Here is a 25,639-nt window from a genome sequence, read left to right as displayed (position 1 = left end):
ATGAAACCTATATAAAAATGAAACCTATATAAAAATGAAACCTATATAAAATCTGTTCCTTATTTCATTCTTTTTTTAGAGAATTTAAAAATGTTACATTTGAAGAAAATTATTTAAATGTTTTTGTTTGGAAAATTTAAGACTTTTATTTTTAAGATATTACATGCAATGAGATGATTGCATAGTGACAGTAGGAGGAGAAGCGCAGATGAACCGAGAGAAAGAGAGAGAGAGAGAGAGAGAGAGAGAGAGAGAGAGAGAGAGCAAGAGACACAAAACATTATATATATATAGAGAGAAAGAGTGTCAATATATATATATATATATATTATACTAAATCTCTGTCTCTGCTTGTCACGATGTTTGTTTATCACGTTATGTGAGAACACATGTAATGAAACAATATTTAAAAAGTTTAAGCGACACTTATACATCTATAACATTGATTATTGAACAATAGATAAATTTATGTTATAAATACAACGGATATAGCCTCTTGTTTATATATTAATCAGAACCCACTAATAATGAATATATATATATATATATATGTTTTATTTTCATTTTTAAAATATAATTATCCACCGACACGTGTTTCGTTGTCCACGACTCATCAGAGTGGCTGAATCTAGCGGGATTCGAAATCGGGACCTCGTGATAGTAAGCCTAAACCTCTACCACGCAGCTAACCTCGCAGTACTATTAAATGTATCACTTTTATGTAGATGTTTTTATTTGTTTTTGTTAGCGATACTTTCTTGAATGAATTCAAGTATTTATACGAAAGTGCATTTTTACCTATATATATATATATATATATATATATATATATATATATATATGTGTGTGTGTGTGTGTGTGTGTGTATGTGTGTGTGTGTGTGTGTGTCTAAATCTAAACGGAGATTCTATGAATAAAGCTTCTGTTTAGAACTACACGCCTGTTGAACTCTGTTCTATTTTCCTGTTTTCCAACTGACTACAATGAGGCCGTGTTTAAAGTCCGATGTAAACAAGTTCTTGATAAGCCATCCTCTTCAGTAATCCATTTTATCTCAATTCCACTACTAACGATTATTGTGATATTTTCCAATCGACTACCGTATACTCATTAACCCTTATTCTATGCATATATAGCTATATATATATATATATATATATATATATATATATATATATATATATATATATATATATAGATAGATAGATAGATAGATAGATAGATAGTGAGAGAGACAGACAGAGACATACAAACAGGCAGAGCGGAGGAAAGAGAAAAAGGAAAATAGAATGGCAATTCTCTAAGGGGATGAAACATGACTAATCGTGTAGCTTAATTTTCATACATATTTTCATAACTTACTATTTTTACTCCCATATGTAACACTGGTTAAGTAAATACTGAAAAGTGATACATCACATAAAGTATCGTCTTATATATATATATATATATATATATATATATATATATATATATATATATATATATATATATATATATATATATATATATATATATATATATACAGGGTGTCCGTAAAGTTACTATACAGTCTTTGATTAAATAAACCTGTTAAAAAATAAATATTAACTATTAATACAAATATAATACAATAAAACAATAAGAATGCTGATCAAAAATTCAAGAGCACTTAAAAATCTTTAAAAACAAACCCTTTTTTAAGGACAGATTTTAAACTCTTCCGACTTAAGGTTACTAATACTACAATCTAAAACGTTATGGAAATAAAAAGGTGCATTCTAAAAAATTTATTTAAAAATTTGCATTTTTATTAAATTAGGCTTTATACACATAATGAAAATTATAAGACGAAGGGTATAGATTGTTAGATTTATGGTAATCCTAATGTTTTTAGTTCAGTTAGAGATTAGCAATCTCTGTGTAAACGTGTTGCCATGCTTAAAGCAAGAAAACTGATCGAATTCTAGGATTTCATAATCAAGGATTGTCACAGCGAGCGATAGCAGCTAAGGTAAATCGCACTGAGAATTATGGAAAAGCAAAATTCTTTGCCCCCCCCCCAAAAAAAAAAATGTATCCTGCATTAAGTAGGAGATTCAGACGAGTTGTTATGAATGACAGAGACTTTCTTCTAGTAAAATTAAGGCGGTTACAGGTGCTAATTGCAGTCCAATAACAATCAGACGACACTTACAACAAAAAGGCATGGTAAATAAAAAGCGTAAACAAATTCCTCGATTGCTTCCACATCACAAAGTTGACCGCTTAAGATTTGGTCGTGAATATCAAACCTCGGACGTTAAGAAGTGGAAGAAAGTCTTGTTTCCTGATAAGAAAAATTCAATAAAGATGGTCCTGATGTCTTCCAACGATATTGTCATGACAAAAACAGGCCCCTTTAATTTTTTTCCGTACGTCATAGTGGTGGAGGATCCGTAATGGTATGGGGTGCCTTTTCTTACAGAGGGACGATGGAGATCCAGGTGGTGCAGGGGCGTCAGACAGCAGCTGTTTATGTTAGCATGCTACAAAAAGCATCTTAGATGATGGAGGTCATCGTTTGTGTGAGGATGGATGGTTATTCCAACAGGATAATGCTGTAACCCACACTGCAAGACAGACCTTGAGCTTTCTACAAGAAAATGGAGTCCATCTCGTGGGATATCCTGCACGCTAGCCGGACTTGAACCCAATTGAAAAGGTTTGGGGATGGATGACAAGGGAGGTTTATCGAAATAGCAAACAATATTCAACAAAAAATAAAATTCGTGAAGCCATCTTCAGAAACTGGAGCAGGATCCCCCGCACCTAATGGAAACCCTTATTTCTAGCAGGCCTAAAAAAATTTTTGAAGCCATCAAAAGCAGTGAAGGTAGAACTCATTATTAAGTTTAATTGTTGAATGTTTTCATACACTTTTCATACATTTTTGTACGATTTAATAGAGTTTTTGTCTCTAGTAATCAGAGACCTGTTCATGCGATACAGCTTATAATTTTGATCATGTGTAAAAAGCCTAATTAAATAAAATGTAAATTTTAAAAATAAGTCTCTGGAATTTAGCATTTGTTTTCATAACCTTTTAGATTGTAGTATTGGTAACCTTAAGTCGGAAGAGTTTCAAATCTATCCATATAAAAAGATTTTTTAAGTCATCTTAAATTTTTAATCAGCAGTATATATATATATATATATATACATATATATATATATATATAAATATATATATATATATATATATATAAGGCGATACTTTATAAAATAAATCTAAAGTAATTTTTAATTTCAAATCAAATTAAATTTTTATACCTTACTTTGTAAAGTTTATAAACGTGCACTATTAAAATTGATGAATTTCAAATTAAATCTTGTATCCTAATTTTATAACTTAATATAATAAGACCATGGACACGTAGTGCAACGGAGCACAAGGTGAATTGTTAATTCATACATATGAAAAACCAAGCTTTTATCTTTTCTAAACGCTCTGATCCCCACTTGGCTTAATTGATATGAATTGCTCTCGTCTCAAAGAAGCTCCCTGCTTTGAAAACTGCTGGGTCTGACATTCACTTCAGAACTGAAATGCAAGATTTGCATCAAATCTGTTGCCAAGGTCGCCGAAGAAATGGCTGCGTCATTCTACAGCTCCAGAAGAGATTTCACTTCCGCCGAAATCCTCTACCAGATACTTCCTCAAATGGAGTACTGTTGCCACATCTAGGCAGGAATTGCTCGGGGCAACCTATCCTACCTTGACAAAGATCAAAACAGGATAAGAAACCTAGGAGGCGATGCTTTTTTCTATCGCTTGCAACTTCTTTTCGACAGAGGAGACGTTGCGAACTTGTCTCCATTCTATCGCTATTTTCATTAGAAGTGCTTGATATATATATATATATATATATATATATATATATATATATATATATATATATATATATATATATGTAGAGAGAAAGAGAGATAGATAGATAGAGAAATAGATAGATAGACAGTAATATTAATAATAAGTAGTAATATATACTGATAAGTTGAAAGATTGTACATCAAAAAGAAGAATTATTTAAGGCGCCCAAAATTCATACTTAAATTTTCCTGACATAACGGATAAAGTACTCGGTAGAATTCGTTTATGGAATTTGAAGTGCAAGAAATACTAGGAACACAATTGCACATTATTAAAGCATATAACGTGTGTGGATTAAGTAAAGGGTTCTGGTCAAAAGTTCGCGCAAATTCCCGAATCCGACTGAAAGATTCTTAACTTCGACAAAATACACCTGAAGAAGGTTACATGCGCCGAAACATGTGCTAATAACACCCAAGATGAGAACAGTAGTCCGCATAATCCAATAAATATATGCTTCCTATTTGTTTTTACATAAGCAATAATATGTTGCTGCACAGTCATAAGCATGTTTCCATCAGCTAGTTACTAGTAATTAGAGACCTATTCATGCGATACACCTTATACAAAAACAAAATTTGCAATCTTTGCTTTCGTATTAGCTGTATCGCCTGAAGAGGTCTCTAGTTACCAGTAACTAGCCGATTGAAACATGCTCATGACTGTGTGGCAACATATTATTGCTTATGTAAAAACAAATAGAAAGTATACCTTGCCCTTCTTCGGTATTGAACACTCTTATATTAACCTCGTTAAACTCCATTGGTTGCTTTTCCTCTGGAAAATGATAATCTCGGATTATATATATATATATATATATATATATATATATATATATATATATATATATATATATATATATCATATATTATATATATATATATATATATATATATATATATATATATATATATATATATATATATATATATATATGAGAGAAATAAATCGATAGATTCATGCTCATATTCACCCAAAACAAGGCACATAGCTACTTAGGGCTACTGTATATACAGGGACTCTATGTAAAGAATTGAGCACCTAGTTGTCTGTTTAATTTACTTCTGTATGTCAATACAGTCAGAGAAGCAATCGGCCGTAGAAAATTCCAAAGTCTAGTAGCTTGAGGGAAGAAATCATTAGAGTAGAAGACTTTCCAGCATCTATGAATTTCTAAAAAAAAAAGAGGGAGATTTGGCTGCTTGTCGTGTTAATCGGGTGTATTTACGTCGAGAGACACAAGTGTTGTTGCAGAGGGTCGAAAGGCAAAGGTGCCAATCGACCGTACAACTAAGAGAGTAAGCGAAAGGCAAAAGAAGATAACGGCAATAGCAAAGAAATGACAAACACAGATGATTGATTAAAAACAATAGATATCGTGTTTTATTCACCAAGATAAAACAGTTAATTTATTTGGCAAGAAATTATTTGGCAATGGGGATCGTAAATCAGAATCGTTTCGAACGAGAATGGGCGTATCGCGAGGTTGAAATTTGAGAGTCCCTGGGGTAGGATGACGTGCCTCAGGTTGGTCCGGACCGTATAAACGAGATCTGATGTAAGAAACTGGTAAGCGGACGTCGACAGGGCACTGGACGTCGGCAGGTGCTGGAACTTGTGATTGGACGTCAGTTAGCAATGGAACAGGTAGCTGAACGTCGACGGGATACTGGACGTTGACCGGTGCTGGAAGTGGTGGATGGACATCAATTACCACCGGAACAGGTAGCTGGACGTCGACGAGCACTGGAACTAGTAGCTGGACATTACTGGACCCTGGAAAGAGTAATTGGACGTCAGAAGGCACTGGAATGGGTAGCTTAACGTCAGTATGCATGAAACAAGTCAGTGAGAACTGGGGTTGGTAGCTGGTACAGCTGGAGATGGGGTCTGAAAGCGCTAGAGGCAACTAGAGCTGCAGGAGGAAGCTGGAAGCTGAAGGAGACGCTGGGAGCTGCAGAAATGAGCTGGAATCGCTAGAGATGCTAAAAGCTGCAGAAATCGGAGTGGCAGGCTGTGAGAAGGTAGGCATCAATAGAGAGTGCAGTGTGTATTGCAGTCTGGTAGTTTGTGAGTCGTCCTTAAATGGACAGTTTGAATCACATTTATAGTTTGGTAGTTAGTCCTAAAAAGGGCTATTTGGGTATTGCTGTTGCTGCCCATGGTTTCCAAAACTACTGGATTTACCGACCCAACAACGCCCAGTCGGGATTTGGAGTCTCCTAACCTTCAGGCCAAACTAAAGATTTGTTGTGACGTCGCTGGCTTCATGGAAAGGTGTTCACGTTATAGAAATTGGCTCGATAAACAAACAAATGACAATAATTAATTTCAGGCATGGTTTCTTATAGGCAAATAAGTCCAAGCTTCTTATTGACTATATATATATATATATATATATATATATATATATATATATATATATATATATATATATATATATATATATATATATATATATATCAGTCCAAAATAAAAGTCATTTGCTTTTGTTTAGTTGCGAATAATGAAGTTTTATGTATTTTTCTTTGTTGTAAGAAAAATCGTTGCTGTTTTAAGCGCGCATGGTCGTGACGTATCGGTTACGTGTTTGTTTCATCCGACAGGCTTATTAGAGATTGTTATTGTATCGTTCTAATGCAAACGAAGGAGCTGTAACATGGCATTGCGACAGTGATGACGTCATCAAAGCACATTTTATTAGAATACCTGCAAAACAGTTACATGGATGCAATATTGCGGCGAGGGGACGTGCGTAAAATGTTAATATCAAATCATTTTCAACACGAATACGCCATAGATGGAGTAGGTAAATCAAAATAAATTCTCTTCGACCTCTTGCCAAACCTGTATTTCCTTCAATATATTTTAGATCCCAATAGTAACTTTTACGAAAATGCAAATTGTGACGGAATTTAATGAATTGAAAAGCAACAAATTAAGGAAAAAAAGGTGCTAGAATTTCAAGATAACAAATTACCCCCCCCCCAAAAAAAATGGTCGCTACGCCTAACAAATTAGCATAAAAGTTAAAAATATTGGACTTTTCGGTTCTTGTCCAGAATTCTTCCCAAAAATAAAGAAGCATCGTATGAAAGGAAAATACCATATTTCCAAAATCATATCAATTTCTCAAGTAGTATTATTGTTATAAAGAAAATCATTCTTAAGCAATTAGTAGGAATTCGTAGGCACTACAACATACATATGTACAACAACATGAATTTGTTTTGCGTTATTTCCCTTGTTTCTTGAGATGTTATCAAAATACGGGGCGAGACAGTCACTCCCCCGAGACTCATAAAATTTGACTTGGTTATTTAAAAATAAAATTATTTGATCAATTTACGTGATTTTTGGAATATGATATATTCGTTTCGTCACGAGTACGTAAATCATAGAGATTTTTCTTTAGTTTTGTTTTCTTAATATAGGGTGAGTTCTTAATATAGGGTGAGTTCTTAATATAGGGTGAGTTCTGGAACACAGATTTTATTTTATGACAAAAGAATCGTTTCGGATATTATCCAACGTGAACGAACGAATACCATACCTAGCAAAATGGTAGAGATATTCTACGGGCACTATGGTAAAATCGAACGCACTATATTTAGAAAGGGTTGGGATGCTGTAATATAATCCGGTCTTTATATGTTTTTATAATACGGCTCATCAAAATGAAACAGTGGGGCGTCGAAGAAAGGCTATACTTTCCTTCTCTTTTGTCGTCAGTCAAAAAGAAACACATTACTTCTTAACAGAAAACGCTGAGATACCTACTTAATCAGCAGTCATGAGGCCTAGAAATTAGGTATAAGTGTAAATAAACAGCTTTCGCCAGTAGGACTTGTGGCGCAATGGATAACGCGTCTGACTACGGATCAGAAGATTCCAGGTTCGAATCCTGGCAAGTTCGTAATATTTTTTTTGTTTTTATCAAAGTGATTTTCTTTATAACCCATGCCAGAATTAGCAACTCTCATATATAATAGAAAAAAAGGGTTTTTAGCTTTCGGGCCGGGATCAGTTTTTATTAATATTGTTTCTTTTTTGTATTTTTCTATAAATAAAGAAAACGTTTAAAAATTGGGTATAAGTAGGAGCACCCCCTCCCCACACACAAATACACATTTAAAAGAGCAAGCATGATAAAAGATGCTGGCTGAGAGAGAAATCCTGTTAAGTTTCCTACAGAGACTTGATAGACTAATCAAACCACACCGCCCCCGCTTCTTTTTGAGTTGGCCTTGTACCTAAATGTTTTGTTCATTTTCCCTTTTTGCAATTCTTTTTTCTAGTGAATAAAAAATTTAATATCTAAAAGTGTAGTATCTGTTCTGATACTGTACTTTACTTTATTCACTTCACTTTTTTTTATCTCGGTTAGTGGAGAAGAAATCCTTTATGACTAATACATTTTTTTGTTACAAACCAGAATGCTCGATTTTAGGGAGCTGGTTTTCCCCTACATTAAAAACCGACCTTGTGTCTAACTCTGCCCTCGTGGGGAGGCAAGTAAACAACAACAAAAATAAATGTAATATATAAAAAGCTATATGCCTGTCTCCATATTTTCAAACTGTATCTCCTCCGAAACAAAAAGTCGTAGAGCGACACTATGGGGCCTCAAATGATTGGATTTTTTTTATGGACCATTCTTTTATGGGTCTTATGCCGATTAAAATAGTTTTAAGAAGTTAAAGTCGAGAAAATCCTTATATATTTTGCACATCCATCTTCGTTCATTTTTAATATTTTAATTTTTAAATAGTTTATATACGCATCACGTTGGTACAGTGGTAACGTCACCAGCTGTGAATGCTACAGTTTTGTTTTCGGTTTCGATACTAGCTGATGGCACCCAAATACATTTATTTTTTACTTTTGAAATTGCGACTCTGTAATAATATATCCAGAATCTTGACAAATTAAAATATAATATTTAAGCGTATTTTACGATCATACATACACATACACATATACACACCCACACATAAATCAGAACCGACACATTAAAACACACACGTGCGCGCATGCAACCACACACAGACATAACACCCCTATCTCTAATACAACACACTGAACAATACCAACAACACTAGGAAACACCGACACATTAAAACACACGCGTGCGCGCATGCAACCACACACAGACATAACACCCCTATCTCTAATACAACACACTGAACAATACCAACAACACTAGGAAACACCTAGAACCATAGTATAATATCTGTTCCAACACCTCTCTCCCTCCTCAGTCAGTGGAGGAGAACCCCCTCATGACTGCAACAACTATCATCCCTTCTATCATCCTCCTCCCATACCTACACCCCCTCCAATTGCCCCAAAATCTTCCCCACACTAGGAACCGATCCTGGGTCTGGCCATACCCACATGGGGAGACAAATAAATAGAAACATTAAAAAATCCCCTTTACATATTTTAAATACACCCCTCTTTCTAAACAAACATAATATAAGGAATACCCGAAAAGACTAAAACGAAAAATCACAATACTAAAATCCAAGAATCCAAAAAATAAATATCAAAATAGAATGAAAGCACCCCTACCCTTATTTCAGAAGAGCTGCCCTCCCTCCTCACACATACACATTAGTAACGACCTCGGATCACAGTCACCTTCCTAGGAAGCAAATAACCTTATAATTCTATAAAACAGTATACACATTCTCAAACCCATAAAAGCAAACACACACACACACACACACACACACACACACACACACACACACACACACACACACACACACACACCCTACCCCACCCTAAAGGAAAAGAAAAAACACTAGCAGAAAGAGAGAGTGACTACAGCCAGGTCAGCGGCCTCGACAAGCCCAATAAAAGAGTTATAAAAATTGAACATGTCAATGAATAATAAACACTTACAAGCCTCCACCCCTTGGAAACACTTCAAATGAACTACGAAAATTGCCATTTTTACATCTCCAACACATTTGAAAATAATTTCTGACGAGGACGCTTTACAGAACGTCTGAAACGCGCGTAAAAACGATTTCAATGACTTAAAAACATTATTACAATGATCCAAACATAATTATCAATGAAAAACCAAGACACGGAATAATAAAATAATGTTAAAAAAATACACATTGTTGGTGACTACTCCCTTATTTAAATATACATCTTTCTTTCGTTGGAATTTCTTAACCCATTATTTATATATATATATATATATATATATATATGTATACATATATATATATATATATATATATATATATGTGTGTGTGTGTGTGTGTGTGTATGTATATATTTAAAAAAAGTCTAGGCGTTTTAGTACTGATCGGTTGGATTCTGTTTTCGTCTGATTCCTACGTCCATTCATTTGTAAAGTTGCACAAACACTTCAAAGAGTGACTGTCTCTTCTACAAATTGTTTTTTTTTTATTGTTCTTCTTGTTTTTTTTTGTTTTCTATTTTTTTTTATTCATGTCAAACTCATTGAATTGTACCTATCACCTTCATCTTGATCATTGAGGATTTAATGACTTTTGGAACACTCCTTCATGTGTATTTTACATGTACGTGCATGTGTATATATGTGCCTCTATGTGTGTACGTTTGCATGTGTGTACATGCGTATGCATGTTTGCGTGCATTCTGTATGGATGCATGTATGTGTGCATGCATGTGTTTATTTCCATGTGTACGTGGCTGGAGACGGCTCCCGTAAGCCCTGGTGAAGGCAACCGCTCTAGGAACAGCAAATCTCTGATTTAAATGACCATAAAGCGGGAGACCAGTACTCGCATTAAGCTGGTCAGCAGTTTAACTTTTTGCTGGCTTTCTTGCTCTTGCTTGTTGCTGGATGTGAACATTTTGAACCGAGAGAGATACTTAGCTGTCGTACAAAGTTAAAACGTTGTAACATCATCTTTGTATAGATACCCCCCCAGACATTTGTCTATAAAAAATAGTCCTGTGGCGATGGAAAAGTTGTGACGCGTGTAGGCCTGAAATGCTGTAAGCATGTAATAATCCATCTTCCATCATCATACGTATGTATGTTTGTGTGTGTGTATGTATGTATACGTGTACGTATGTTTATATATGTACATGCATTTGTATATGTATGTATATCTATGTGTATATGTATATACATGTTTATGTGTGTTTTTATGTATATATGTATATATGTTTGCATGTGTACGTATGCATATGTATGTGCATATATGTGTGTATATGTTTGTGTATAAATGCATATATATGTATGTGTATGTAAATGTAAGTAAATGTGTGTGTATGTATATGTGTATATGTGTACGTATTTGTGTGCGTATATGTATGTATATGTGTGTTTATATTTGTATATGTGTGTGTATATACATATGTATGCATATGTGTATGTATGTATGTATGTGTGTATGCATATGTACATGTATGTGTATATATGTTTTATGTACTGTGCATGTATGTTTATAGATATGTATGTGTGGATGTGTATGTATGTGTATGTATGTATGTATGCGTGCATGTATATATATATATATATATATATATATATATATATATATATATATATATATATATATACCAATAACTGTCTTCAGTGTCATGCCTGATTGGGCGTGTGAATTCGCCGGCAGGACTAAATAGGTCGATCTCGGGCTTATGGACTTTCAGTGTCTGAGGGAGTGACACTCGTCTGACAAGACGTTGCAATCATCATATTTATATAAATGTGTGTTTATCTAAAAATAAATAAAATAAAAAAATATATATATACATATATATAAATGTGGGGGGGCATGTGTATGTGTGTGTACATGTCCCTTTAAAATGTGGCGATAATGCATTGGAAGTGAGGTATTTTCTTCCTAAGGCTCTGAGGACTATTAATACTAGAAATAAAGTTAGTACTTAAAAAATAACAAAATATTACGAAACACACACGCACACACACACACACACGCACACACACACATACACACACATATATATATATTAGGTTGGTGCAAATTAATGTCGTTTTTTTTACGTTTTTATATATATATGTAAAAATGACATTTTTTTGCACCAACCTAATATATATATATATATATATATATATATATATATATATATATATATATATATATATATATATACTATTATATAAAATGATATGTGTGTGTGTGTGTGTGTGTCTATATGTGAGTTCGTTCTCTATGGACTCCTAATGGCTGGGCCGATTTAAAAAATCACAGATATATACTTTATGTGCCTGGCATTTTTTTTTTAGATAGTTTTGGTAATGGAATGTCGGTGATAAGTATTGAACATCGAAAAAAATCCGATGAAAGAAAGAACAGGTGTTTGTAACTAAAGTTAGCGCTTCATACAGTCTAACATCACAAGTGAATTTGAGAAATTTTATTATCATACAAACAGAAAGGTCCAACATGTAAAATAAATAGGAGGTTCTTTGAAATGATAACGACCCGTTTAAAAGGAATGCTTTTGTTTGGATCCCAATTGAACTATGATACTTGATATTTGCATTTTAAAATTTAATTCAAACCAGTACATGTATGAATTAATTTGATAAAATCTATGGCAAGTTCTCTACAGTGTAATACTGATTACAATGTATTGTTGACGAAATCGCTGCGTGGATGCATGTGAAGTTTTCTTCCGATGCAACGCGGTGGGACCCTAAATATAGAAGAATCAAGCGATTTGTGTAAATATATATATATATATATATATATATATATATATATATAAGTGCGTTTTTACCTAAATGCGAGTAAGGAATAATTTTCCCTATAACCAAATTGGTACCTTCTCATGGGGAGCGGCATACATATCGTGTATAAAATATAATATATAATATTATATTTTATAAACAATATACATATATATATATATATATATATATATATATATATATATAAATATATATATATGTGTGTGTGTGTGTGTGTGTGTGTGTGTGTGTGTGTGTGTGTGTATAGAGTTTATAATTCACCAGCTGTCCCTTGTCGCATGTGTAACTTTTGCAGATCTATAAACAGGTTCTGACAACCCACAGGGTAGTGACAAGACTGGACGTGTTAAACTTTGTTTATCACATAAGAACCGATGTGCCGACGTGATTATGCATTTATTTTTTAAGAATACTCTGATAAATATGGCAGACATATTGCGCTAATGTATTTGTCCAGCTTCAAAAAAGATGAGTTAAATTCGTCGAAAGCCTGACTGAGTGACTAGAATATAGCTGTGGCCTCGGTTCATTGCCCTCTCATCAGGACTGACATTCGGTACTTCTTGGGTGTTAACCCAGGCTCTAGTTTTTGACTGAAATGAACTCGGAACGAAGAGAAGAAATGATGCAGTCGTTCTTTTTAATAGCTGCTGAATTTCGATAATCCATTGGATGTAATCCAGAGAAATGAAGAGATTAAGGGATTAGCGAAAATTTGTATACAAAACGTCAATAAAACTAGAAACATAACATCCACTAATCGTATTTGAAGCTGAGGCTTTTCTGCTCTATTAAATTTATTTAATAAACTAGCAGGAGTACCCGTATACGCTGGGGGTTCTCAACTTTTATAAACTTTAAAGCCAAACTATTACAGTCCTACAGTGAATATGGGCAGTTTATAAAATTCTTACAGTCATTTGAGACAGTTTATGAAATTATTACAGTCATTTGGGACGGTTTATGAGAGTTGTCAAATCATTAAGGACAGTTTATCTTACGTCCTACAGTCATTAGGGACAGTTAATGAAATTATTACAGCCATTTGGGACAGTTTATGAAAGCTCACTTCTCACCAAGAACAGTTCATGAAAAGCTCTGAATCATTGGGGGAACTTTATTAAAGTCGTAAAGTCATTAGATAGGTCATGAAAGTTATCCTATAATAGAAGCAGTTTACGAAAATCGTCCAATCATTAAGAGCAGTTAATGAATGCCCTCCAGTCATTACGGACAGTTTATGAAAGTCTTGCAACCACTTATTGAAAGTCCACTGGCCATTAGAGACATGAAAGTCATTCAATTTTTATGGGCTGTTTATGAAAGTCCTCGAGCCATTATATTTTGTATGAAAGTCATTCTTCCTTTAAAGGCAGGTTATAAAAGCCCTTCAATCACGGAAGTGGCTAGCTTGTTTCTGCCTGTCCTTACTTTTATGATAGGTGCTCGACTAAGCTTCAATCTATTTTATAATTAAGGAGGAACAGTTAATTTATTTTTGTTTTATTTATAAAGTCGTTATTTCAAAGAAAAAATTACTATATATAAAATCAGATTTTGAAAAGATGACATCTCAAATTGTGTGCGTTTATATTTTAATAAGTTTTTGTGGGAATTTTGTGGGAATTGGGATTTTCTGCTTTCATGTTTTCTCTGTAATATCTGTTTGTTCATTCATAATGATGCCATCCTTCAAGGCAGTAACCTCTCCTCATCAGTATGGTATGTACTCCGCCATCATGATATCATCTTCCTTTGTATTACACCCTCCTTTGAAGGCGATAGCGTAGTCTTTGTTTAGCTGTGATAAAACCATTTTCCATGTATTATTTCCTCCTTCTATCTGTTATGGTTAGGATTAGCGAGGGTTAGTTGTGAGAATTTTGGTTAACGGAAATGTAGTAAAACTGTCATTGCTCGCGGGCGTTAAACGGGGAAAAGGTCAAATTATTTAAAATCCAAACATGTAGTCGAAAAGTCACCAATACTAGTTTAAAGATGACGAAACAAAGATTAAATGTATCACACAATAAAATATTGAACCCAACTAAAAGTCACAAAACATAATAAAAGCAAAAAGATTCTATTCGTAATTATTTGAAATATTCGAACTACTCTTTTATTTTTGAATGTGATTTTCACAACGTTTCGATCGATGAAACCTTCGACCTTCTTCAGTTGTACATTGTTAAAGTCGGATAATTTTCTGCCAAACTCGAAAAGTTCGCACAGAATTCATTTCCTCTATTTAATCAACAGGGTAGCATGTTCTTGTTCCCTCACGACGGGTAGATTCCTAAATAAATCGCAATTGTATTTTGAGTGTCGCCCGCAATGAAAATTGAATCTTCAACCTTCAGTGAGTGTAACTCACAACTAAATTTTATCAAGTACTTTATCCATGACGCCCCAGAGCCGTGGCATTACGGACAAAGTACGTAATTGAAGTTCAAACTTTAGTGCAGACGATATTCAAAATACAATTGTAATGTTTTTGACCTATAACATTTTTTTTAAATATGTTTTTATTGCAATAAATTAGGCCGAAACAATATTTCACGATCTCTCTTACTGTTTTGTTTGTTGCTGTAAGAACGATACAAAAGTATAATGCAAGGGGAGTAATTCTTTACTTCTTTGGCCAAAATTGCCTCCCCTTTATCCAAGTCCTAGACTTTAAATTCTCGCAACTTCTCGCGAGATCAACGACCGGAAGTGGAGAGTGGAGGGAAACAGAGTGACTTTCAAAATGGAGAAATGAGCATCATTCCCGTTCGTTCCTATTATCATACTTGGACTTCTAACCTTTAATGTATTATGTTTGAATTCTCGTTACGTGTGTGTGTGTGTGTGTGTGTGTGTGTGTGTGTGTGTGTGTGTGTGTGTGTGTGTGTGTGTGCGTGTGTGTGTGGTGTGTGTGTTCATAATAAACGTGTATCGCCATGTAATAGCGAGTGATTTTCGTATTTGATCAAAATTATTCCTTAGGCTATTTTCTTTCATGTGCTGCAAAAATACCCAGGTGGAGGCTGGACACCCTCCGGTAAGATATTTTATGTTATATTAATCCTAATGCATTCCACAATATAACAGTTCTGATGAATAAATAAAAATTGTTGATCGATTCATCGATTCACTGAATGGTGAGGGGAAGGTTGCCCCCCACTAAAAATATTCGTTATTGGATTTAATTTTGGGAGAAGGTTAGGATTAGTATCAATTAAGTATCAAATTTACAGATTATGAAAAAAAATAGCAAAGATTACTGATATATATAAGTCAGGATTCACTTCGTTTTGTTTGTTATAAATCGTTATGTAAGTTTTTTTATGAATCGATAACTCCAAACTCGAACGGGGATTAATATTTATTAATCATTTTTGATTCTGAGAAAATTGAAACAGGAGAAGATATTCTGAATATTGATCAGCAGAAAATCTCTCCCCTTCTCCCTCATTTGCCCCCGCCTCTCTCTCTCACTCTATTTCTCTCTCTCATATATATATATATATATATATATATATATATATATATATATATATATATATATATATATATATATATATATATATATCAGAATATTGAGATAGATTAGATCACAAATTAATGAATCTTGTGGTTGATTTTATCATACATATTTTAGATAATTGGGTCTTCATTTTGAACAGTTGGATTTTACTTTATAAATTTGGTGTAATGGAAAAATCTATAAAAAGAGAAAATGCATGTTTCTTATATTGCTAGTACAGCAAGTCACCCCAAAAGTGTAAAAAAAAATTACAAAAATGGAAAAAAAAAACGATACTCTTGCTGAATCTGACCAGGATCCTTAGGAGTTTCTAGTTTGTTAGAATAAGGGGGTTGTATTACTGTACACATGGATTCGAAAAAGTTGTAAAAAAAGTTGTTGTTTTTTTATACGCATGTTTAGTCAGAATCGCTATTTTCCGTCATTTAAAAATGGTATAATTTTATCGTTAGAACCGCCACAATGAATTAAAATTAAAAAAATAAGGAATGTTTATTTTATACTAATCGATTAAACAGATAATGAAATATTGTAATTCGGAAGTCATCAACTCGTGGACCGCTCATTTCTACCGGAAATAAAATGGCGAAAATAGTTCCGCATTAAGAAAAATAGTTTTATTTTATTTTATATTAATTTCTTTATTACTATTTTAACGATTAAAAAATGTGTGTTAAAGTCAAAACCGTATTCAATAATAATTTCTGTGTTACTATTTTAACGATTTTTTTTTTTAAAAGTGTTATAGTCAGAACCGTTATTTTTCGTCATCTTTTCCCCGACGAATAAAAGTTTTTTTTTTAATAAGGTAATATTTACTTTTTAATATTTAAAAACACAGTTAGATGATAAAGATTCACTGTTATAAAATTTCACAGAAAACGGGATTGTAAATTTCAAGTTTATCGATTTTGAATAAAGAAGACGTTCCATTTATATATATATATATATATATATATATATATATATATATATATATATATATATATATATATATATATATATATATAGATAGATAGATAGATAGATAGATAGATAGATAGATAGATAGTAATATGAACATGCAAAGCTCAAATAAATTTCTAAGACGATCCCAAGCAGATAAAGAAAGTACAATATGCGAAATAGTATGAATGGAAATCTTGAGTTAAATTTTATAGAATTATAACAAAATTTATTAGCCGACAAAGTGCAGATAATTATTAAAGTTTTTTTCCTTAATTGTTCCTGTATATTCATTATTTTAACTTTGGCTATCCTTTTTACACTATCAACTCAATGTTAATGTTCAATCTATGTGCTAATAAGCAAAATTCATAATTACCTTTAATCTATTTAGGTAACAACATTTCCTCCAATGAGATGAGCTATTTATTGAAAATGCACGGGGTTAACGAAAAGACTTTTATAATTATCTGCACTCCTTATATTTTGTTGTAATTATACATAATTTAACCCAGAATTTCCATTTATACGCACACACACAAACACACAGACACATGCACACATACACACGCACAAATGTATACTATACTATAATATAAAAGGACACTTGACTGTGTGGGCTTCAGTAAGTTAGTTCCCTATAGACTCCCAAACAGCTGGGCCATTTTTTATGAAATTTCAAACAAATGTATTTCATGTATCCGGCAGTAATCGCATATAGGTTTTGTATCGGAATGTCTTAGATAAGAATCGATAATAATTTAAATACTCCGATGAAAGAAGGAGTAGGTGATTTTTACTAAAGTTAACACCTTACACAGCCTAACATCACAAGTGCATTTCAAAAGTTTTATTACCACATAAGCAGAAAAATTCGGCATATAAAATTTAACAGTATGATCTTTCATATGACAGGGTCGGGTTCAAAAACGAATGTTTCTACTTAAATACACTTGAACCATGATTGTTGACTTCTCATTTTAAACGTAATTTCAAGACATTATCAGCGCACGAGAGGACAGGCCAGGCATATAAAAGCAAAGCCAGTTTCTGTGATTTAACAGGTGCGCGTTCGAAATAAATATATATATATTTCAACTGAATCATAATGACTTTTGCATTTTAACCTTTAATTAAAGCCGTCATATTTTAAAGTATTTTGTATAAAATCAATAGTATGTTTTCCACAGTGCAATGTAGAATACAATGTATTGTGGAGTACATCGTTGCTGGGGAGCCATGTGAAGATTTTTCCCAGTGCATCACAGTGGGTAACTAATAAGAGCAGGCAATAAATCTATTTGGTTTAAAAATGAGTGGTCTCATCGATTTAGATGACAATAGAAATATGTGAGTGTGAGACATTGGTTTATCATTATTCAATCCCAGGCAACGTTCGGTCTCCCTGCTAGTATATATATATATATATATATATATATATATATATATATATATATATATATATATATATATATATATATAATCTTCGGATTCATACATAGCATTGATTTCCCCGATATTTTGTATTTCTTTTTGCGGGAGGGACGACGTGAAGGTCGCCAACATCCTATATGCAAGCAATATTTAGTTCAACATAATCTTATGTAAAGGAGATAAAGTAGTCATTCTCGTAAACGCATACACATCCAATTTTTATGAAATGTTAGCATATAATTATTAGACATCAATTACCGTATATTTCGGCGTATATGGCGACCGTTAGATGAGACGAGGTGCGAAATCGGAGCAAATCTTAATAAATTTATCATATATCGGTTGTATGAGACGACTGCTAAATCCCGAACCATGTTTACTTAGCCTAGGTTAGAGATTGCAACACCCGGTATTTTATGAAATATTGGTTTTTAAAGTTGATTTTTTTACTTTAAGGATCGTTTTATACGTCGAAATATACGGTAATAAATATTCTGAAATATTCTTCGGAATATTTTATCGGGCTTCAAGTGTTATAATGTGGACAAAAACTCACATTTAAAAAGTTAAATATTCAGAATTAAGTTAAATCTGATTCATAGTAATCAAACTCCAATTAATAAGGTTTCCTTAATTTGAATTCTTTCATAGTATCTTTTATACTCAATTCTTAAATTTTAGACAATTTATAGAATCAAAATCATGCAATGTATCTTCATAAACATTGGAATAATTATTCTAGACATAAGGTTCAGTAACCTTTATAAAACACATTAAGCATTGTAGAACTGTTAATTATACCTGTTTAGGACGGGTATTCCATATGCCACTGTATTTTGTTTTATTTTTATTTTAATAAAACACTATTTTGTTTTATTTTTATTTTAAAGTCATTAACAGTATTTTGTTTTATTTTTATTTTTAAGTCATTATCGAAACTTCAAATATTTAGTTGTCAATTCGCGATTATTTTTCTAGTCCTTACGTAACACTAGGCACTATATATTTTTCGAACAGAATAAATGATTTAAATTGAGAATAACCACTAAAAACATTTGCAAATATGTAGATGAATAACTTATCTTGCACTTGATAAAATTTAATTGTTATATATTTATTTTTGATCACATTTTCGTACCGATGTTGCTTGTAGAACAACGTCCCCCAAAATAACCCTCGATCTTTTTAAACCTGAAAATAATTGAATTTTTTTAAACACATCAAAAATCTGTGCTAAAACAAAATTGTGTTAAACAAATCTGTGTAAAATAAAATTAGAATCATAGTTATCGATTTTCATAGAGGGATTTGCACATTTTTTGTTCGTTAAAAATCGTTGTAAAACAAACACGTTTTTTCTTTTCTTGTTCCAGCGTACTAGGTGCAGTGCACTTTGGATTACAAAAATACATAGGCAGCCTCGTCGGTATGGGCCGAATCATTTGACTTGTAATAAACTAAACCCTTACATGAGGAAGGTAAATTTTGGGAGGGTAGACTCCTAGTACTAACTAGAGTCCCTTTTTTTTAAAGGTTACTGTTGAACAATGTTCAGTTTCAGTATAAACTCGATCGTTTTTCTTTTTTTTTGAAATGCAATTTTTTAAAGTTTTCTACAACTTACGTTTTGTGATTTCGTCACGAAATTCGTGCATTAAATTATATGAACTCGAAGGTTCTTTTGGCAAAACCTCAAAAGATATTTGCCAAAAACAAACTCTCCATTTCTTTAAAGCTTTAAATAAAATAAAAATTGAATTTAGATATTGATTGAAATCAGAACTGATGATGATGTATGCTGGAATCCGGTCTATCCGCATCTTCTGCTATGGCAAAGCATTAGAGACGCATTTTCTTATAGACCATAATCTGAAGAACCTATCAAGTAGCTTGTATTGTGACCCTATGCCATTAAGGTTTTTATAATTTATATCCGACAAATTATGGCACAACAACTGGCTCTTGTTGATTCCATATTCGATCCATTTAGAGACGCCATTCTTGCAACCTGTTATGACAACGACAACGGTTGCCGAAAGGAGACCATTCCACTCTTTTGGAATAAATAAAGATTTCAATTTGTCAGATTTTTAAGTTCGATACAAAGGTTCCAGAGTTTGACAAGATACACTTAAAGAAAGTTGGAGGTTATGATAACACTCAATAAATCAATTTTCTATTTACATAAAACTAATAGTTCAATGAAGTAGAATAATTTTACGGTTATTATAGAAAAACATATAATCGTTTGTAAATTTATCAGTAAAACGCATAAAAAAAGTTTCTATGAGTGAATTAATAATTAGCGAACGAAATCCAAATAGATTAAATAGCAGAAATAGGCCACAAGCACATCTAATATTTATATACATTGATGTATACATAGATTAATATATGCACGTGCATAAATATAGAACAGATATAAATAATATATATATATATATATATATATATACATACTCATACACACATACACATGGTATATGTTTATGTTATTTACAGAAATAGTTTTGCTTTTACGTGATAATAATACCATTGATAGAAACACACACACACGCGCGCACACACACACATATATACTTTCAAGCCTAAACACGTTTTTATCTCTCTCCATTTCTCTCTCTCTCTCTATTTCTTACTTTCTCTCTCTCAACTCTCTCTCTCTCTCAACTCTCTCTCTCTCTCTCTCTCTCTCTATATATATATATATATATGAATGGAAATGTATAAAAAGGAATACGAAAAGTATAAAAGCTTATAACTTTTCTTTATTCGTTTTCAATTGTTGACGTGCAGGAATACAAAATAATATTATGAAAAAAAATTAAAAAACTCTTTTTACAAGTACATAATTTTCGGCCGATCCTCATCGGTCTAATGAAATTATATATATATATATATATATATATATATATATATATATATATATACTAGCAAAAGTACCCGTCGTTGACTGGGTTCAAAAACAGCTTACAGAAAATGAACTCTGATTTATGAAAGTATGATAGGTTATGAAAAGAAAGGGTTGTAAAGAGATAGCTTCGAAATTAAGGGTATCAAAACAAAAGCAAAATATGATGAAAGTAAAAATAAAATAGATAAACCCCATAATTAATTATACCGTACCTGTTCCAACTGAAACACTTACCACAATATTCTGTGGATCTATATTAAAAAGTATTGTTAAACTTTGTGACATATTTCCATTCTATGGAGGTCAGGCGTGAAAGAACACCCCATAATTTTATTATACCATATTTTTGTGAAACTGAAACATAATTATCAAAGTATACTTACGCAGATAGATATTAAAAGTCTTTATTAAAGTTTGTGCCTATTTCCATTCTATGGAGGCCAGGCGCGAACGCAGATAACACAATTTTATTATACCATCCCTATTTAAGTTAAAACATACTTATCAAAGTATTATCATGTACATCTATATCAAAAACACTTGTAAACGTTTTTTTTAATTTTTAAATTTTTTATTCCCATACTTTGTGGACTAGGCGCGTACGCAGACCCCACAATTTTAATGAATCATCATTATGCCAGATCAAACATACCTATTCCTGTGTCTCAGTGCATCTTTTATCATTATATGTGATCAGTTTTCTATAATAGTTAACCATATAGGAGCCTAATCGTGATCAGACACACACAGAGACGTTCAGCTTTATATTATATATATTGGATATGTTAATGTCATTTATATTTATAAATCTGTTTCCATGTGGATTGTATGATGACAGTACACACACATTATATATATATATATATATATATATATATATATATATATATATATATATATATATATATAATGTGTGTGTACTGTCATCATATATATATATATATATATATATATATATATATATATATATATCCACTAGGAAACAGATCTATAAATATAAACTCGGTGGCTTGCCAAAACAATGGATTAAATTGTTAACACCCACACACCTAATCAAAAAAGTTGCATCTATCTATCTATCTATCTATCTATCTATCTATCTATCTATCTATCTTTCTTCTTCCCCTCTCTCTCCTCTCTCTCTTTATATATATATATATACACATATATATATATATATATATATACATATATATATATATGTGTGTGTGTGTGTGTGTGTTTGTGTGTGTGTGTAAAATAGCATAGTAAATTTACACCCAACTGTTTATTCTAGCCAACTGGATTTTTGGCGAGTTAAAGAAGTGTAATTATACTTACTGTTTCAGAAAAAAAAATAATTTCAAACCGAACGCAAGTTCACGAATACATTACTCAATTACTTTAATTATGTTGGCTATGAACTTGAGTTAATTTGTAATTATACAGATAATATTTCTATGAATGGGCCTTATTGGATTACCTCAAATACATTTTTTTATAATCGGCCTTAAGAAGAGAATATGCCCCGTGTTACATTAATACGAGGTTCGTTCCAAAATAAAGCTTTCTGTTTTTTTTTTGTATTAAATCAGAAAGTTGAAGAGCTACGAGGATGGAAGTAGTATCATTGAAACAAGCAACGTTTATGCTGCAGAATGTATTTTTACATAGTTACCACCGTTTTCAATTAATTTTTGCCAGGGATTCAATGACACATCTCGTCTTTTGACGCACGTCCATGGCAGGGTTTCTTTCTTAGAGCCCAACACCGTTAATATCTGTAACAGAGAGATAGAACTTTCAGATCATGAATGCATAAGCTCAATGATCATAACAATATATTTTAAATCACCTCTGATCCATTCAGGCGGAATAGAAAATAGGAAGCATTACTTTAAGAATTCATTTCATAGTATGATTTTTTTATGCATTATATTTTTGGAATATTCGTAGCCAGCAATAATTAGAGTGATAAAGTAATGTTTTAGTATTTGTTTTGGGGTTAAAATGTATTTTTTTCTGATACATCAACTACGATTATTACTCGGGCTGTGACAACAGCATATTATTTTAATTCTTTTGACTCCCGAGTATATATCCGACACAGAAAGACACAGTGAATCAATCAAGAACTATATCAGTCTATATACAGGGTGACACCAAGAACCATATCAGTCTATATACAGGGTGACCCCCTCCCCCCCCAAAAAACGGGCCCCAACTCTAATTAGGCCCCGTTTCTTAGTGTTTTGTCCGAATGAAATGAAACTTTGGTCATAACTAGTATATTATATTCAAAATATCACATCAAAACACTAGGGTCTTTGGCCTTTTTTTCTCCGTTCTGCATCATATGTTCTAGATGGCCTCCATTTAGATTTTTTTTTTGGGGGGGGGTCACCCTGTAAAAACTTATAAGATATCAACGGATATATACTCGAGAGTCAAAACAATGAAAAGAATATGCTGTTGTCACAGCCCTAATTATTACAGCTTTTTTCTCGACAAAAATATAGCTGATTACTGTAAGATGTTAAATGTAAACTCTCTACACTATCACGTATTGTGGGAATTGTTATTAAATTAGTTTATATCAATTAAATTCAATTAAAAAAATATTTTATGTTTCTTTATGAGCTACAGTGGAAAACATCTGCAAGGGCAATATTAAATCTCTGCATATTAATTCAATAAGCATAAAAATAAGAAGATCAACCACAAGCGGAAAGGTCACAAGAGGTTAAAACAGGTGACCTTGTGGGTCATCCTACGTTTCCTTTCAAAGAAATAAAACTTTTCCGCACTACTCTCGATAATCATTAATAATGACAAAATTGTTATCGCCTCCGTTCAGTCTCGAGAGGGTAATGGATGCTTTCTGCAATGGTGGCTACTAATATAATCTTGAAGTAAGGGTTGCGCAATCATCACCCACCCCTCTCCTAAATCGGTACTGCTTGATTCCAATGGCAAGGATAAATCCGGGATGACTGGAAACAATGCCGAGATAAGCGGAGAGCACATACAGCGCCCGGTATTTCCAAATGGTTACCTATTTTAATGCTGACTCGGTTCAACGTTGCTTAATTTCGAGGTATCTAACGGGAACCTGCGTGTCAACGTGATTATGCGGTATATAGGTGTCAAAATAATAAAATAATTAAGTAATGTCTTGGATCTTGGTTTTGATTTAAATTGATTTTTCTGAAACAGCCTATTTTTATATATGTATTTGTCTTTTATACGGTATAATCACGTTGACACACCGATTTCTGTTAGATCACCTAAGTTAAGCAACGTTTTCCCTTGTCAGTACTAAAATGGGCGACCATTTGGAATATCAGGTGCTTTATGTGATTTCCACTTATCTCGACATCTTTTTCAGTCGTCCGGGACTTTTACTTGCCACTGAATTCGAGCAGTGCCGATTTAGAAGGTGGGTCGGCGATTGCACAACACTTGCCTCATAATTACAAACGTAGCTACCTTTACAGTGCATATCCATTGCATCTTAAGACTGATATTTTCCACCTAGATTTGTGTTTGGGCTTAAGACATGTCTTAATTTTCCTTTAGAGATATTTAAACAGACGGTAATAACTTCGACAAGATTTGGCGAATAGAGTGGACGCGAATGCAATTTAAAGTGCAATTCATGTAGCTTTTCAACCCTTGCAATCGACTTGTGATACAGTTCAATGTTTTAGTGTACGCGGTTGTTTTTTTTTTCTTTATTTGTGGCCCCTTTGGCGATTTAATTCCTCGAATGCATCGACAATGCAATACAATATTCGCTATTGATGGAAATTTTCTTTACTCAACCTCATCGAAAAACAAAATCTCTTGACAGATGTAAATATTGTGACCAAAAGCTTGCCTGCTGATATTTACGTCTTTGGTTAATTTGGATGGTTTTCACCTATTATTGTCAGCTCAAGTGAAGTGGTGAATTTCCTTGTCATTTAGTATCGCATACTGACGCAAAATCGTCGCAGAACGTTGTTTTCAAATGTTTTAACGCATTCAAACATTTGCAAACAACGATCTGAACCTGGACGCGTTTTTGGTTTTGGCTTTGAATGTTGGAGTTAAAGAAAAAGAAGGATAATTTTCAGATCGCCAATTTCACCGCATCGAAACGCACGCAACAGAAATCTGTCATGTTCCCTTTTCGACATTATCGCAAACAAACTTTCTTCAACTAATACC

General features: G+C 32.7%; 1 long non-coding RNA gene and 1 other non-coding gene across 2 annotated transcripts in view; one reads left to right on the top strand and one right to left on the bottom strand.

Moving 5' to 3' along the window:
• Positions 1-5,120: 5,120 nt before the first annotated feature.
• Positions 5,121-25,639, bottom strand: part of LOC145296265 (uncharacterized) — an 83,889-nt gene continuing 63,370 nt past the window's right edge. The window contains exon 3 of the long non-coding RNA XR_013869986.1: positions 5,121-5,668. This is a non-coding gene — a long non-coding RNA (uncharacterized LOC145296265). The remainder of the gene's footprint in view (positions 5,669-25,639) is intronic.
• Positions 7,736-7,808, top strand: Trnar-acg (transfer RNA arginine (anticodon ACG)). The gene has a single exon. It is a non-coding gene; the product is annotated as a tRNA-Arg (tRNA).

Source organism: Euprymna scolopes, chromosome 16 (assembly GCF_053919585.1).
Source record: "Euprymna scolopes isolate OS-2025 chromosome 16, ASM5391958v1, whole genome shotgun sequence".
In the NCBI taxonomy this organism is placed as follows: Eukaryota; Metazoa; Mollusca; class Cephalopoda; order Sepiida; family Sepiolidae; genus Euprymna; species Euprymna scolopes.
The sequence above is the reverse complement of the archived record's forward strand: the minus strand, read 5'-3'. Positions and strand labels throughout refer to the sequence as shown.